Genomic DNA, 15,269 nt, shown 5'->3' with positions numbered 1-15,269 from the left:
TCTGCAAATTTGCAAGCATACAGTTGGTGCTGAACAGTACCTGTCTGGAACTTTTTCATCTCACATAACTGAAACTTTATACACATACAGCCAAGAAATTAATACATTTTTAAAAGGCTGAGAAATAAGTGATGAATTTACAACCTCAACAAAACCTCTATTTTTAATTTTGCTTGGTCCATGTGTGCTTATCTAAGGATAGTAATACTATGATTTATATGCTTCTCTTTATAGTTCTCATGTTTATGCTTCTTAACAATCTTCATAGATAACAAATGCATTACTTTCTAAGTTTATGCCTTCATGTTTTATTGTTTTTATTTTCTATTCTCTCATTATTAGATATTTAGTGTCTTTTTATTATTTTGACCAAAGAGGCAGTACTATCATTGACATTTTCAAAAACATACTTATTGCTTTTAAATTTACATGTAGGATAAATTCTTAGGAGCAAGATTTGATGATAGGAACGTTTCCATAAATTATAATGAAGCAATGTTATATACTTGATGTATGGCATCATTTTGCATTGCCAAGAGCCAAAGGTGGAAAGACTCCAAATGACCACAGGGGGGGAAGAGATTTGAAGAAATGTAATGTACCTGTAGCATAGTGTGCTTTGGGGCATGCAGAATGGACTGCGGATACCTGCTACCAAACATGGGTAAACTTCTGACAATACTGTGCAAAGGGAATGAAGCCACAGTACAGGCCAGAATCACATGATTTCTTTCATAGGAAATGTCTGGAGTGTGCCAATCCGTGGAGACACCAAGTAGACTCCTGATGGCATAAGGTTAGCCTGGTCGTGCAGGGCAGCATGCAGACTGGCTGCTGATGGGCACAGGTGTTTTGTTTTGGTGATGGCAAAAAGGCATTAAATGCAGCTGAGGGAGTGGGCACTCTCCTGCGATATTAAAAGCCACGAAGTTGTGCGCCTTAAATGTAGATGGTGTAACACATGAACTTAGTCCAATAAAGCTGTGAGCACAGACAGTGCCAGCTCTGCCAAGGACCCCAAATCAGGAGGAAGGAAGTCAACCCAAGCTGAGGAAGGCTTGCATTGCCTGCTTTCTCCTGTTCAGGAGTCTCTACCTCCAGAAAAAGCTGAGAGTAGGGACGTTTGCTAAAAGGGAGCATAGAGACACTCGTTCCACATCGACTAAGCACTGAATCTCCCCCCAAAATTCCTTGTGAGGTATGTGGAGGTGGGCAAAGCCTGGAGGCTCTTGAGGGCAAGGACCAGGCTCTCCTCATCCCAGGGTCTGAGGACCTTCACCCTTAGCTACTACACAGCATGTGCTTAGTAATTTTTCACCTGAACCGACCTCAGTTTAGCACTGTTTTTCCAATTTTAGAGATGGTGCCATGAACTAAAAAACAATGACAAGTAAAGGCATAAGTTTAGTTACTAAAAAACCCGCTTGTACCTCAATTTAAAAATATATCTTTAATTCCTTTTCCTTATTATTGATAGGGAAGGCTGGTTTTAAGTTTTGTTTTTCAGATTTTTAAGAAATCAAGAAATTGTCTAGAGGAGTTTGTAAAACAAGGTGCATGTGTTTATAGAGGGCAAAAGAGTCAGAAGTTAGAACACAGCAGTTGGCTCGTGGTTGTTTACTAAACATCCAGGCACTCATCCAACATGTGGAAAAGGAGGCTCAGGATTGCCAAATAAAGAGAATTCCTATCACATCTCAAATGTTTGGGTTTGAAGAATGCACAATTGTGCCTGCATGTCTTACTCACTCTTAATCCATTGGGTTCTTTATCAGGAAGGTGTTGGTCTCCTGTAAGACATCAGCTCTATCAAAATGCAGGAGACACTTGAGGGGGAATCCTCCTTTCACTGTCCCCAAAACAGAAGATGTTTAAGTCATGTCACCATATGCCCTAGGCCAATCCCCCTCTCCATCTGGGTCAGCTCATGGGGCTCACTGAGGGACAGAAGAGGTATCCAGAAGCAGTGACTAGTCCCTCTTAACCTTAGAAACAGAAAACAAACAAAGAAAACCCAGATAAGAGATCAGTGTTTAGAAACCCGGAGGTCCAACTGGGTTTCTAAATGATGAAGAGCATTTGATGATGCCTTAATGTATTATTAGTAGTTGCTGAGTTTTGCCCACTAATAAAGACACTCTCTGGAGAAACTCTCCAGCATGCCTTATCTGGTTTCAAGGATCTTAGCTAACCTGGCGTCTCATATGTAAGAAGGATTTAGGGGGAGGGAGAGCGAGTGGAGGAAGTGGCTCAGGGAGGTGGACCTTCAGGGGAGTAAATGGATGGACCCAAGATGGAGGTCGAGGACACAGAGAGACCAAACACGAGAAAAGTGACAAGGACACAGAACAAAGGGACCAACACAAAATAGGGATGAAGAGAGAAGCAGAGGCTGAGAAGAAATGATGCTTGATTCTTTTGTTAAGTTGGGGCTCTTTGTTCTTTCTGCAGACATGTTAGCTCTAGGTTTCTACCTCAAGGCGTTAGCAGGGCTGGAGCCTGGAAAGGAGAGAAGCACTAATCTTCAGTTTGAGGCTCTGAGAGAAGCAGTGACCCCAGCTCCTCATGGGAACACACTTACCCAGAGCTGAGCCCGAGAGCAACTGTCTGACAAGTGGTTGTGGGAGGTTGTTTGAAGCCAATAGAAAATAAAGGCCACAAAAACACCCATTAAAAATGGTAGGAACTGAACAGGTAAAGGGTACTGGGTGTGGACTGAGAGAGAACAGCCCTTGAAGGCAAGGAACGGAGCTGAAATAACCGTCCTCACGGAGCGATGAGCAAACAGTCCCACCAACCAAAGGGTGTAGGTGAGGGAGTTGGATGCTGCCCCCGGGTCATCTGCAGGGGATCTTGAGGGGAACTGGCACCATCAGCGTGTTCATCAGTTTTGTTTGTAGATAGATGACAAATAGAATGACTGAGGGAAAATACTGGAGAACGTGCTGGGTGCATAGTATATGCTCAAAAAAGGAAGTTGTGGTTTTATTCATATATAAATTTGGATAAGCCAAGGCAAAATATTCAGATTAACTAATACTCTGTGTTAACAAGTAAAAATAATATCAAAATATTGAAATTCACAAGAATATTTTTCCTTTGTTGTACAGAGTTTACATTAAGAGAGTTTACATTAAGAGTCCCCAAAGCTATGGGACTTCTTATTCAGGCTGAATAAATCGATATAGTAATTCTTCAATTTGTGTATTGTTTAACACTTCCCAAATCTGATGCTATTTCCCTGGATTAATAGACGCCTTTTGGAAGTAAACAGGACAGGAATCAGGGGGTCATCCGAACAATTAAATGAAGTGAGTGATGGAGAAGTTGTCCTTATTTAAAATGATGAATTTAAGAAGTGACAAAAAGGAGAATAGACAGATTATTCTATCATTTTTGTTTGTTCAGACTTAATATTCTCATCTTCCTGTTAAGTACTGCTCTTTCCGTTAACTCCTGCTATGGCTTGTTTCTAGAACAAAAAGTGGTAAAGGACTTCTATGCATGGGAGTGGAAAGTTGTAGAACTTGAGTCTCCTGAGCACAGGTAATGCCAATTTGAAGAAATGAATATTTTTCCCTGGTAAGATTTTCCATGTGATTGTGGGTGACTGCATTTATCTAAAATACAGTGAGACGATTAAAGGAAGGCTACCTCCTCATTCCTTTATAAAACTGCTGAAATTAAAATGGAAGCAAGTAACTAGGATATTAGTCAAGATTTAGTCAAGACCAAGCAAACACTCAGGGGGAAAAAAAAATTAAAAACTGTAGGATTCTGCTGGGGTCTAAGACTTATGGGTTCTAACTTAAAATTAATAGTTGCCACTTACCTAGTTATTACTTATGGTGTAAACGACAGAAGGAAATAGATGTTTTTTTTTTCTACATATGTTCAACTTCCCTTTGTGTCATGGGCGATGTGCCAGGAATATGGAATTATTTGATTGTTTTTGAATCCTCAGTTTCACATTTTTCAATGTTGTGAAATATTGCTACACACAAAACCTAATTAAGAACAAACAAACAAACAAAAAAAGAGGGATAAGAGGGAAAGTTTTTATTTGTTTTCCTTGTTGAAACATTTAGAAATGACAAATCTGCGCTCGGATTTTCTTTACGTGCTGTGGTTTCGGTTCGTTCAAAAAGATAAACTGTTCTGTCAGATCACCAGTTCGGAGCATGTCTCCGCGATGGGCTTACTGAATAGAAATCACGTCGTTCTACTCCCCATAGAAGACACTTGTTTCTCCAAGCAGGAATTACACCATAGAAATTGGTTTAAATGGCGTTTAGCAGAAGAGCACTTCCACTGACAACTCGTAGAGGTCTTCATGGAAGAACAAAAAGGGGATAAAATATGTAGTGTTTTTGTTTTTTTGGTTTTTTTTAGTGTTGTGGGGAAATTAAAATATTAAAAAGGACAAATTATCTACCAGTCGTGGTGACTCTTGTCACCCATGTGTGTATTAATTAGCTGTTTCTGCAGAATAAATTACCCCAAGACATAGGTGGCAGGTTCAGACGACAAATATGGAATTGCTGACACCATTTCCAAGGTGTCACCGTTTCCAAGGGTGGAATCTGCTTCTGGCTCGGGATCTCTCCTGAGGTTGTAGTCAAGATGTAGTCCAGGGCTGTGGGATTTGACCATTTGGCTGAGGAGCCCCTTCCCACGTCCCTCCCTTTGCTGCGGGCTGAATCTTCAGCTCCTCACCTCTCCATGGGCTGCCTGACACGGCGGCCGGTGGCCCCAAGGACACCAGGTGGGAGAGAAGCCATAGGGTCTAGTCTCTAAGCCCCAGCTCCTTACTCTCCTGTTGCAGGCGGGTCACTAAGCCCAGGGAGCACTCAGCAGAGTTCATCAGGTCAGGGTGTGACGAGCAGGAAGTGGGGTCATTGGGCACCACCGTGGAAACTGTTCCAGCAGCCTAGAGGAATCAACCAGGATCCCTGAATTTGACAAATAGCTTAACCGTATTTAATTAACTTCCTAGTTAAAAAACAAAAATAAAAAAAAACAAAAAAGAAACATTGTTTGTTCTCCTCAGTTTAATTTTTTCCAAATGCAAATTGTGTTCTATGAAAGTTCTGTTATTCCTGAAGCAGAACGTTCAACTCAGACCTTCCTGTTTACGTAGATTTCTGCAATAAGTAAGCATCTAGTGAGAGAGCTGTAGCCCTCATTAAACTTCATCTGGCAGAAAGACCCTTAATTTTAAGATAAGCATTCTGTGAAGGAACACACTGCAGAAGATACAGACTGTCACAGATAGTGAGTGCCCATGTCACTGGCATTTAGTGTTTCCCAGAGACCAAGACAGCCCAGAAGGGCTCTTGGAAGCACTTCATTTCTGTAATAAGGATCAAATGTCAATGAGTGGGTTTGAGCTAAATTTCCTGGCAGTTCTGTTAAAATGGTGGTGTATGATATACAGGTTACAATTTTCCACTCCCCAGTCTCCTCTGTAAATAGAAGTTGGTGACTTTGGCTAAATTAGATAATTACTCTAAGTGGCTGATACTTTCTTAGGAGCAGCAGTGAAATGTACGTATGCCCACACTTTTTTTTTTCATTTATTTATTTTCAGCATAACAGTATCATGATTTTTTCACCACACCCAGTGCTCCATGCAATCCGTGCCCTCTATAATACCCACCACCTGGTACCCCGACCTCCCACCCCCCCCACCACTTCAAACCCCTCAGATTGTTTTTCAGAGTCCATAGTCTCTCATTATTCACCTCCCCTTCCAATTTACCCCAACCCCCTTCTCTCTAACTCCTCATGTCCTCCATGCTTTTTGTTACGCTACACAAATAAGTGAAACCATATGATAATTGACTCTCTCTGCTTGACTTATTTCACTCAGCATAATCTCTTCCAGTCCCATCCATGTTGCTACAAAAGTTGGGTATTCGCTTCTGTTTTTAAAAGAACAAGAGTCATGTTATCTTAAAGCAGCGGTACTCAGGATTTTTTTGTGTTTTAGTTCCCAGGTTCCTTCACATTCTGAATGCCTTTTAAGGGCCCTAATGAACTTCTATTTGTGTGGATTCTAACTATCAATTTTTACTATATTGGAAATTGAAATTGATAATCTTACTCTTTTTTAATTGATTGATTTGAAAATAACACATTTTATGTTTGTAATGTGTTGGTTTTGTCAGGAAATGAATTCTGATTTCACAGGTGCACTGAGAGCAGACATAAGTATGGGAATATAAAAGAGCATAATGAAAGACAAAACTTGGAAAGAGAATCTGTTTGCCTTGGCTTGTGGTTCAAAAACCTGTGAGACATGTTAACATCCTAGCAAGTTCTGTTCCATTATGGGGAGCTTGTTTGCCTACAGCATGAATGGTGCCCAGTTTTCTGCCCACTAGGGCATATTACCACACACTTAGAAGCTTCCAGCAACAAACACCGACTTACTGTCTCATAGTCCATAGGCCAGAAGTCGAGTCACAGAATGGCTCATCCAGGCTTCAGCTTCTATTCTCCCAGGCTGAAATCAAGGTGCCCACAGGACAGCATTCCTTTCTGGAGAACCTGAGGGAGAAGTAGCTTTTAAGGTTATTCTTTTAAAGAATGTATTTATTTATTTTTGAGAGAGAGGGAGTAAGAACACCTGTGTGCACACATGCATGAGTTGGGTGAGGGGGCTCTGGGAGAAACAGGCTCCCCTCTGAGAAGGGAGCCTGATGCAGGATTTGATCCCAGGACCCCAGGATCATGACCAGAGCCAAAGTCAGACCCATTTAAGCTTATTATTAATTCAAATATTGGCCAAAATCATGCCTTGTGGTTGTAAAACTGAGTTCTCTGAAAGTTCTCTTCCTCTCTGGAAATCAACTGGATATTGTTCTCAGCACCTGAAGTTCTTCAGACAGAAGGAAAATCATATGAGTCAGAAACTCAGATCTACATGAAGAAAGAAAGAGCACCAGGGAATGAACAATTACAAGTCAAATTTAAAAAGTTCTATTTTTCTTATCTTTAATTGACAAGATATAAAAGTCTGTTTAAAATAATAATGAGAAGTGCATTGAATTATGTTTGTTTTGTATACATAGAAGCCTATTATAATATATGCCTCTATATAAGTAAAATAGCTAATAACAATGATCCAGCATGTGGGAGGGAAAAACTAGACATCTTCCATTATTACAAGGCATTTGCACTACTAGCGAAGTGGTATAGTGTAATTTGAAATTGGAGTTGAGTTAGTTGTAAGTGTATATTGCGAAGACTAAAGAATGCCTTTAAAAAGAGTCATAACTGATATGCTTAAGAGAGAAAATGAAATCATATTATGCTCAAGTGAAGCCACAAAAGGCAGAAAAAGAGGGGAAGACAAAAATAGAAACAAAGAACAAGAGAAGAATTAACACCAATCCTTTTCAAACTCTTCCAAAAATTAGAGGGGAGGGAAGAGAGCCTAACTTATTTTATGAGATGAGATTTACTCTAAAACCAAAGCCAGACCAAGACATGATGAGAAAACTGTAGACCAGTATCTTTGTCAATATAAATACAAAAAATACTCAGTAAAATACCAGCAAAATAAAATCAGAAAATACTATTTAAAAATTATATACCATGACTAGCTGGGATTATTCCAGGAAAACAAAAAAATGGCTCAGCATATGAAAATCAATACACTACATTAATAGAATAAAGGTAAAAAGAGCATGTAACCACCCGAACTTACACAGAAAATGTATTTGTTAAAATCTAACATCCTTTAATGATAAAAACACTTAAAGAAAATTGCATTAACATGACAGAGCTCATATATGAAAACCCACAGCTAACATCATGCTCGGTGATGAAAGTGAGACTAACGGCTTTTTCTCTAAGGTCAGGAACAAGGTGGGGATGTCTACTTTGGCTTCTTCTTTTAAAAATAGTATTGGAAGTTCTAGCCAGAAAATTAAGCAAGAAAAATCAATAAATGACATTCAAATTGTAAAGGAAGAAGTAAAACAACCCCTACTCACAGATGGCATGATCTTATATTCATGCAAAATCATAAAACATCCCCAAATAGCTATTAGATCTAATTGAAACCAGCAAAATTACAGGCTATAAGGTGAACACAAAAAGGTCAGTTGTACTTGTCCGTGCCAACAAGGAATAATTTAAAAAGGAAATTTTAAAAATTATTCAATTTATAACAGCATCCAAAGGAACAGAGTACCCAGGGGAAAATATAATCAAGGAGATAAAAATTTGTACACTGAAAACTCCAAGAGGTTATTGAAGGAAATGAAAGAGGACCTAAATAAATGAAAAAACATCCCATACTCATGGGTTGGAAGACTAAATATTATTAAGATGGCAATATTACTTGAAGCGATATATATATGACAATTCAAGTAAGGGTAGCTATTTAAACCAATGGAATAGCATTCGGAGTCCAGAAATAAACCCACCTGTCTTTGGCTAGTTGATTTTCAACAAGGGTATCAAGACCATTCAACAGTGAAAAGAATGCACTGTTTAATATTTGGTGCTAGAATAGATATTTACATTAAAAAAATGAAATTAGAGCTCTACTTCACACCATATTCAAAAATAAGTTCAAAATGTATAAGCAACCTAAAGTATGCAAACTGTAAATATAAAATTATTAGAGGAAAATGGAAGGATAACTATTTACAAACTTATATCTGGCAGTGGTTTTTCAGATCTGACACCAAAATCACAAGCAACAAAAGAAAAAATAGGTACATTGGACTCCATCAAGTCAAAATCTAGCCTCCAAGGTCATTGTCATGAAAGCAAAATGATAATCCAGAGAACAAGAGAAAATATTTGAAGGTAATAAGTCTGATGAAAGTCTTTTATTCAGACCACATAAAGAATTTTTATAATGCAACAAAAAATAGACAAACAACCCAATTTAAAAATGAGCAAAGGACACGAATAGACATATCTCCAGAGATGATGTATAAAGAGCCCACAGGCACATGAAAAGATGTTCAACATCAGTAGTCGCTGGGGAAATGCAAATTAAAACTACAGTGAGAGACCATTCACACCCTGCTAGGATGGTTACAGTAATAATAATGTAGGGTTTTCTTAATGAAAATTAAGTGTCGGTGAGAATGTGGGTAAATTAGAACACTTGTATGTTGCTGATAGGAATTCCACTCCTAGTTACAAATTAAAAATAAGTACTCAAACAAATCTTGTTTACCAGTGTTTAATGCAGCACTATTCACAACAACAAAAATGGGGAAGCAACCCAAATGTCTGTCCATAACTGATTAGGTGAACAATGTTTAGTATCTGTACACAGTGGGGTATTATCGTGTCATAAATAAGAGTGAGGAATGGATGCCTGCAAATACACACTATCTCAATAAATCCTTGAAAGCATTCAATGTAAAAGAAGTCAGCCACAAAAGACTGCATATTGTATGATTCTGTTTCTATGGAACATCCAAATTAATTAGATCTGCGAAGACAGACAGCATATTGGCTATAGCTAGGATCTAACAGGAGAAGCAACTGGGGCATGGATATTTAATGGGTATGGGGCATTTAATGGGTATGAACACATTTCAGAAACTGAGACAGGTGTTGGTTGTATGACACTGTGAGTTTTTTAAATATCACTGACTTGTAATTTTAAAATGGTTAAATTTTGTTATGTGAATTTCACCTATATGGAAAAATAACAAGGAAAACACAAACCGAAACGAAATCGTCAAACTTGACGTATGGCTTTTTTAGGACTATGTGTGCTGCCTGCTTTCCATTCGCTTCATTCCCAGACCTGAGGGAAGGGGAGTCTACGCTCTATAGTCACTTCCTCATGCCCACATCGAACCCAATGTTCCATCAATGTCCTCTTTCTGCAATTCCAATGGACCTGCTCTCAAGCAGATGGAACTAGCCTCTTATTTTATCTTTTGAGCTTTCCTAACTTCTATGGTTCACTGGACAATTTATGCGCTTTCAACAATTTTATAGATTAAGAGGAAATAAGGAATTATATGTACAAGTTTCAGTAAAGGTTAAATAGTGGTTATTCTCACAGAAGAGGGGAAGGTTATTTTTTGGCACTGGGATGAGTGAAGACGTATAGGAGAGGTGACATTTCATTAACTGAATAAAGAAAAGTGTGAATGCTCAGTCTCACTGTGACAAACATGAGGGAAAGAGGAATAAGAAAAGGAAAAGAAGATATAAGTGTTTTTACAGATGGGACAGCCAGGACCTAGGGAGAAGAACCATCTGACATTCACCTTTTAAAAAAATAAGATTCACAAATGCATTTGCTTCCTCATTCCAAAGGGTCAAATTATATTTTAAATGGCATAATAAATATTTTAAAATATCTTAAAATTCTTCATATTTCCTCATGGATTCATGTGTCTTTTTTTTTTTTTTTTTTTTAAGTTGATGATACTGGCTTCAGGTGGTTGTTTTCAAGTTAGATGGGAATATATTACAGCTTCATCTAGTGCTCTCCTGTGGAGAACATCCTTTCCATTTTTCCTGTTCTGTATTTCAGCCAGCATCACAGGGACTCTGGCAAGCCATGCACAAGAACTTAAATGATAACCTTGAATGTTGGCTCATGGGAGTAGGGGAAATTTCACCTCCTGCTAGCAGAAAACGAACCACACTGAATTCTTAACATTTAAAATATTCACATTATACCATATATTTTGGTGGGTCCCAAAAGCGGGAATTTAAGTAGATTTTCACCTGGAGCTATAAATATTTTGCTGGATGATGAAATGTATACCAACAAAGAAGTCACTTCAATAACCTCATTTGTGTGTGAAGGGGAAATCACTTAAGACGTCAGCAGGCAGAAGACACAACAATATGTGTTTCTTTCTTCATGTCCTTTATTAAGACTAGAAAACAAGATGAAATTAAAAGATTTTGGAAGGAAGCAGGCTGAGGAATTGGAATCAGAGAGGCAGCACAGTGGCTCCCAGACACCTTATACTAGTAGAAGCTTTAGCCTGCTAACCTCCGGATGGTATGAACAATCTGGTTGAGACTAACTGATAGCTGGTTTGCATATTTCCAACCACATCCCATATCCTTTTATGGAGCAAAGACTGCTGTCAGGCCCATGGCTGACCCTCTGGGTGTTTGCATCAGTAAAATGTGAATCACCATTTCCCTCCAGGAGCTCCCAGTCATCTTGGGAAACCTGCACATAAACATGATCCTATCATTTTGGATCTTCCTCTAAAACCGATGTGTGCATTTCCATGTTTTCCTATGATGCAGCCATTCCATTTTGGGGTGTATTTCCCAAGAAAACACTTGCATGAGCCCAGAGAGACATGAAAAATATCCATAGTGGCTTAATATTTAACAGTGAACCACTGGCAACACCTGGTACATTTCTTAACAAAGCAAAGGATGAATTAAATGAGGACACAATTGTAAAAGAGTGCATGATAACACTTAAAATAATTTATACATTTATTTTTATATGTATATATATTTACATATATGCTTAAATATATATATATATGTTTTTATATGCATATACCTATATGTGGATATTTATTTTTTGTTTATATGTATGTATATATGTATATATGTTGTTTATATGTATGTGTTTATATGTATGTATTTAGTTGTATTTATGTTTTTATATGTATGTTTATGCAGATATATACATATACAAATAGATTTTAGTAAAATAAAATTTATTCTTTAAAAGATGTTCTTTTATGTAACTTCTGTAAATTCATAATATAAAAATAATATTTATGATTTTAAAATATCCACATATCGGGATGCCTGGGTGGTTTGGATGGTTAGGTGTCTGACTCTTGATCTCAGCACAGGTTTTGATCTCAGGGTAGGGAGTTCAAGCCCCATGCTGGGCTCCATACTGGGCCTAGAGCCTACTTTAAAAAAGAAATCTATATATCTAAGTATTAAAATATACAAAAGGTTACACATCAAGTTCATGATAGGGTTGCCTCTTTATGTAGTAAAATTTTCACCTATTCCCTATTATTTAATGTGATCTTGGGGGGAGGGCACTGAGGTCAGGAAAGCTCACACGGACCTTGAGAGTGTGGATGTGGACGGACACTCGTGAGCAAGGATCAGTATCAGATGGTGAAGAAAGGAGACAAGACTGGGTGCTCGGGGGAAACTGCAGGGCTGCTTCAGAGTGGGGACCTGGAAGAATAACTGGAAAGCGGCTTGAGAAGAGGGGCATCTGCCACGTTAAAACCTAGGGGAGGAGCACAGCAGGCAGAGGGAGGGGCAGGCACCAGGAGCTTAGGTAGGAGGTCGGCGTGGATTGGACATGAGGAACAGGGAGAAAGTGGGAGAGGAAGGCCAAGCCCAAGTCTGGTGACTTTGTGGGCCAAGCCGACCAGGAGAGGTGGCTCCCTTCTGAAGTCTGACAGGAGGTGTGGGACGCTCTTGACCAACGGAATGATAGGACATAACTTGTGTTTTTAAGACTTGCTCTGGCTGCTGCTTGAAGAACAACGTCGAATAGCAGTGGGATGCCTGTGGGGCTCTGTCAGTTCAGCATCTGCCTTTGGCTTAGGTCATGATCTCAGGGTCCTGGGATCAAACCTGCTTAGCTGGGAGTCTGCTTCTCCCTCTGCCCCTCCCCCATGCTCATGTTCTCTTTCTCCCTAATAAAATTTTTTTTTAAGAAAGAGAAGGAAGGGAGGGAAGAAGGAAGGAAGGAAGAAAGGGAGGAAGAAAGAAAATGAAAGACAGTGGTTAGCAGATTATTACAAAGTCCACATTGCAGGTTGAGTGGTTGAACCTGAGGGACAGGGTTGAATAGGGAGAGAGGTGGATGGGCGTGGTATTTGGAAAACTGCCAGATAGATTGAATTAAGAAAGGATGGGACTATGCTTTCCAGAACCAGGCAGATGGATTGACTCTCCTGAACACAAGCCAGCAGATTGACTGGAAGTGACCTCTGTTGCTTTTGGACCAAAACACTAAAAAGAGAAAAATTAGGAAAAACTCCTGGTTTCTGGCTTGGGTGAGAGGGTGTGTCCTGCTATACTGAGGACATGGCAGGACAACTGGGTCTGGGGACATGGAAGTCAGAAATTCTTAGGCTATGTTAGGCCTGAGATGTTTACTACAGATCCCTGTGTGTGAGTTGGATGTAGAAGTCAAGGTAACAAGAGAGAGAAGGAAGGGAGAGTCATTGGGACACCAGTGATAACTGACATGCAGAGGTGCAGAAGAGCACCAGACAGAAGCGAGAATTTAGAAATTTTTCAAAGAGACCTAGGACCCCGACCTTCTTCTCCATCAGCTAACCATCAAGCAAATTGGACAAAAGAAGAGGAGCCATCAAAGGAGGTGTAGACAAGTGTCCCGGCAGCAAAGAGGACAGCCAGATGTTTGGGACATCACAGGAGCCAGGAGGAGAAAGAATTCCAAGGGAGTGGTCTACTATGGCACAGAGCTGTGGAGATGGGAAAAGACCAGACTGGTCACCCGTGGCAGGGGACCCAGGAGAAGGGATTGCAGGGAGAATGTCAGGTGGGGCAGTGGAGCAGCAACTGCTGGAAATTCTTTCAAGATTTTCACGAAGAATCAAGTAGGAAAATGAAGCAGGAGCTGCAGGAAAATGTGGTATTAAAGAATTTTTTAAAATCCAGTAGATACTGTGCAGGGTTGCATGCTGTTAGCAATGATTCACAAAGCCGGGAACAAAGGGTCATGGGGTGGAGGAGCTTGAGATGGAAACTCAAGCTCTTGCTACAGTGTTTTGCTTTTATTTACAAAGACACACTGCAAATTCAACAGAATGTTAAGGGTACATGGTGGAAATAGCCGTATTAGGTCCACATGGCCCGTTTCTGTATTGTAGACATTTTCCCAAAGGGACAGCACATGTTTGCACACACATGTAATTAGGAGGTGAGGGTGGGTATTATCTTCTATGATAGATCCAGCAAGTTGGATTGAGTTTTAAGAAAGTAGTTCACAACTGTGTAAAGAATGTTTGGGTGAGGTTATGATATTTCTAGAGCTGCTAAGTGTTTCCAATTCTCTTCTTCTTCCTGAAACGTAAAAGACTGTGTTTGTGGACTGGGTGGATGGATTGACTCTTCTGAACAATGCAGGCCGACAGGTTATGACTGGAAGTGACCTCTGTCACTTCTGGACCAAAGCACTGAAAAGCTGGAGAAGCTGCCTGTATTATTCTTCTGTTGGAGGAAATCTGATGCCTGTGAAAGGAGGGTGTCTTGACAGCCCCTGGCAAAGCTGAGCAGCACAGGGAGACCGGTTGACCTGGAGATTTGCTTGGAATCACAAAGAACTCTGCAGGAGCAAAAAAGGGACTTTCTTATGTTAAGCTACTGAGATTATGGTGATGTTTGTTATCAACCCAACACAATTAGCCTAAACCTTAAGCCCTGTGAATCAGCCTGTATCTACACCATAGCCTAGCCTCTACTATGTGTCACAGAGGGATGGCAGAGAAAGATGGCTGTTACCCCATAAAGTCAACTTCTTAATAACCTGCCTAGATGTTTATTTTTTTATCTCTTGACATTGTCTCTTCTCTGCCAAAATCATGTGGACTGAAGAGCCTTTTCAGAATGTTGTGTGAAGAAACCAGAGTCTGTCAAGACTTGAGAGTCAAGCAGAAAGGTAATAGAATTTGTGTGATCCCGAGGCTTCTGCCAGTGGAATGGTCCTGAGTTATTATGGGTTGAATTGCATCTCCTAAAATTCCTGGGTTGAAGTCCTAACCCTTCTACAGCAGAACATGACTGTACATGGCATGAGAACTGACTTGACTTCTGCACCCCGTGGTCACTGTAGCCTGAGAGACAGTGAGCTCAGTGTCCTGAAGCCAGGGAGCTTCTGGGCTCCTGGAGCAGGAGAGGCCATCCTTTCCCACTGCACTGAGCCTAGCCTGACAGCAGATCAAAAACAAATCAGGGCCTGGGGAAGCAGAGATGAGCAGAAGGACCCAAAGAACTGAGCCTTTTCTTGTAGGAAAATTGTGGGTGGGGCTCATGTCTCACAGTCCCATGCAGATCTGTCTGTGTGAACTTGCACACGTCCTGGGCCAAAATCTCACAACCCATCAATGGCAGGAGTAAATTCCAGTGAGCAGTCAGTAAGTCATCTATGGAAGTTTCCAGCGACCCTACAAATGGAGACATGGCTCCCAAGGTAGTTCTCCACACATAGAAAATTGATTTCTCCTGGGTAATATGTGTTCTTACTGATTATAATTTTCATGCTCAGGTTATACATGAGACAAGCTATT

The sequence above is a fragment of the Mustela lutreola genome, chromosome 4 (genome assembly GCF_030435805.1).
Source record: "Mustela lutreola isolate mMusLut2 chromosome 4, mMusLut2.pri, whole genome shotgun sequence".
In the NCBI taxonomy this organism is placed as follows: Eukaryota; Metazoa; Chordata; class Mammalia; order Carnivora; family Mustelidae; genus Mustela; species Mustela lutreola.
This window is presented reverse-complemented; position numbering follows the sequence as displayed.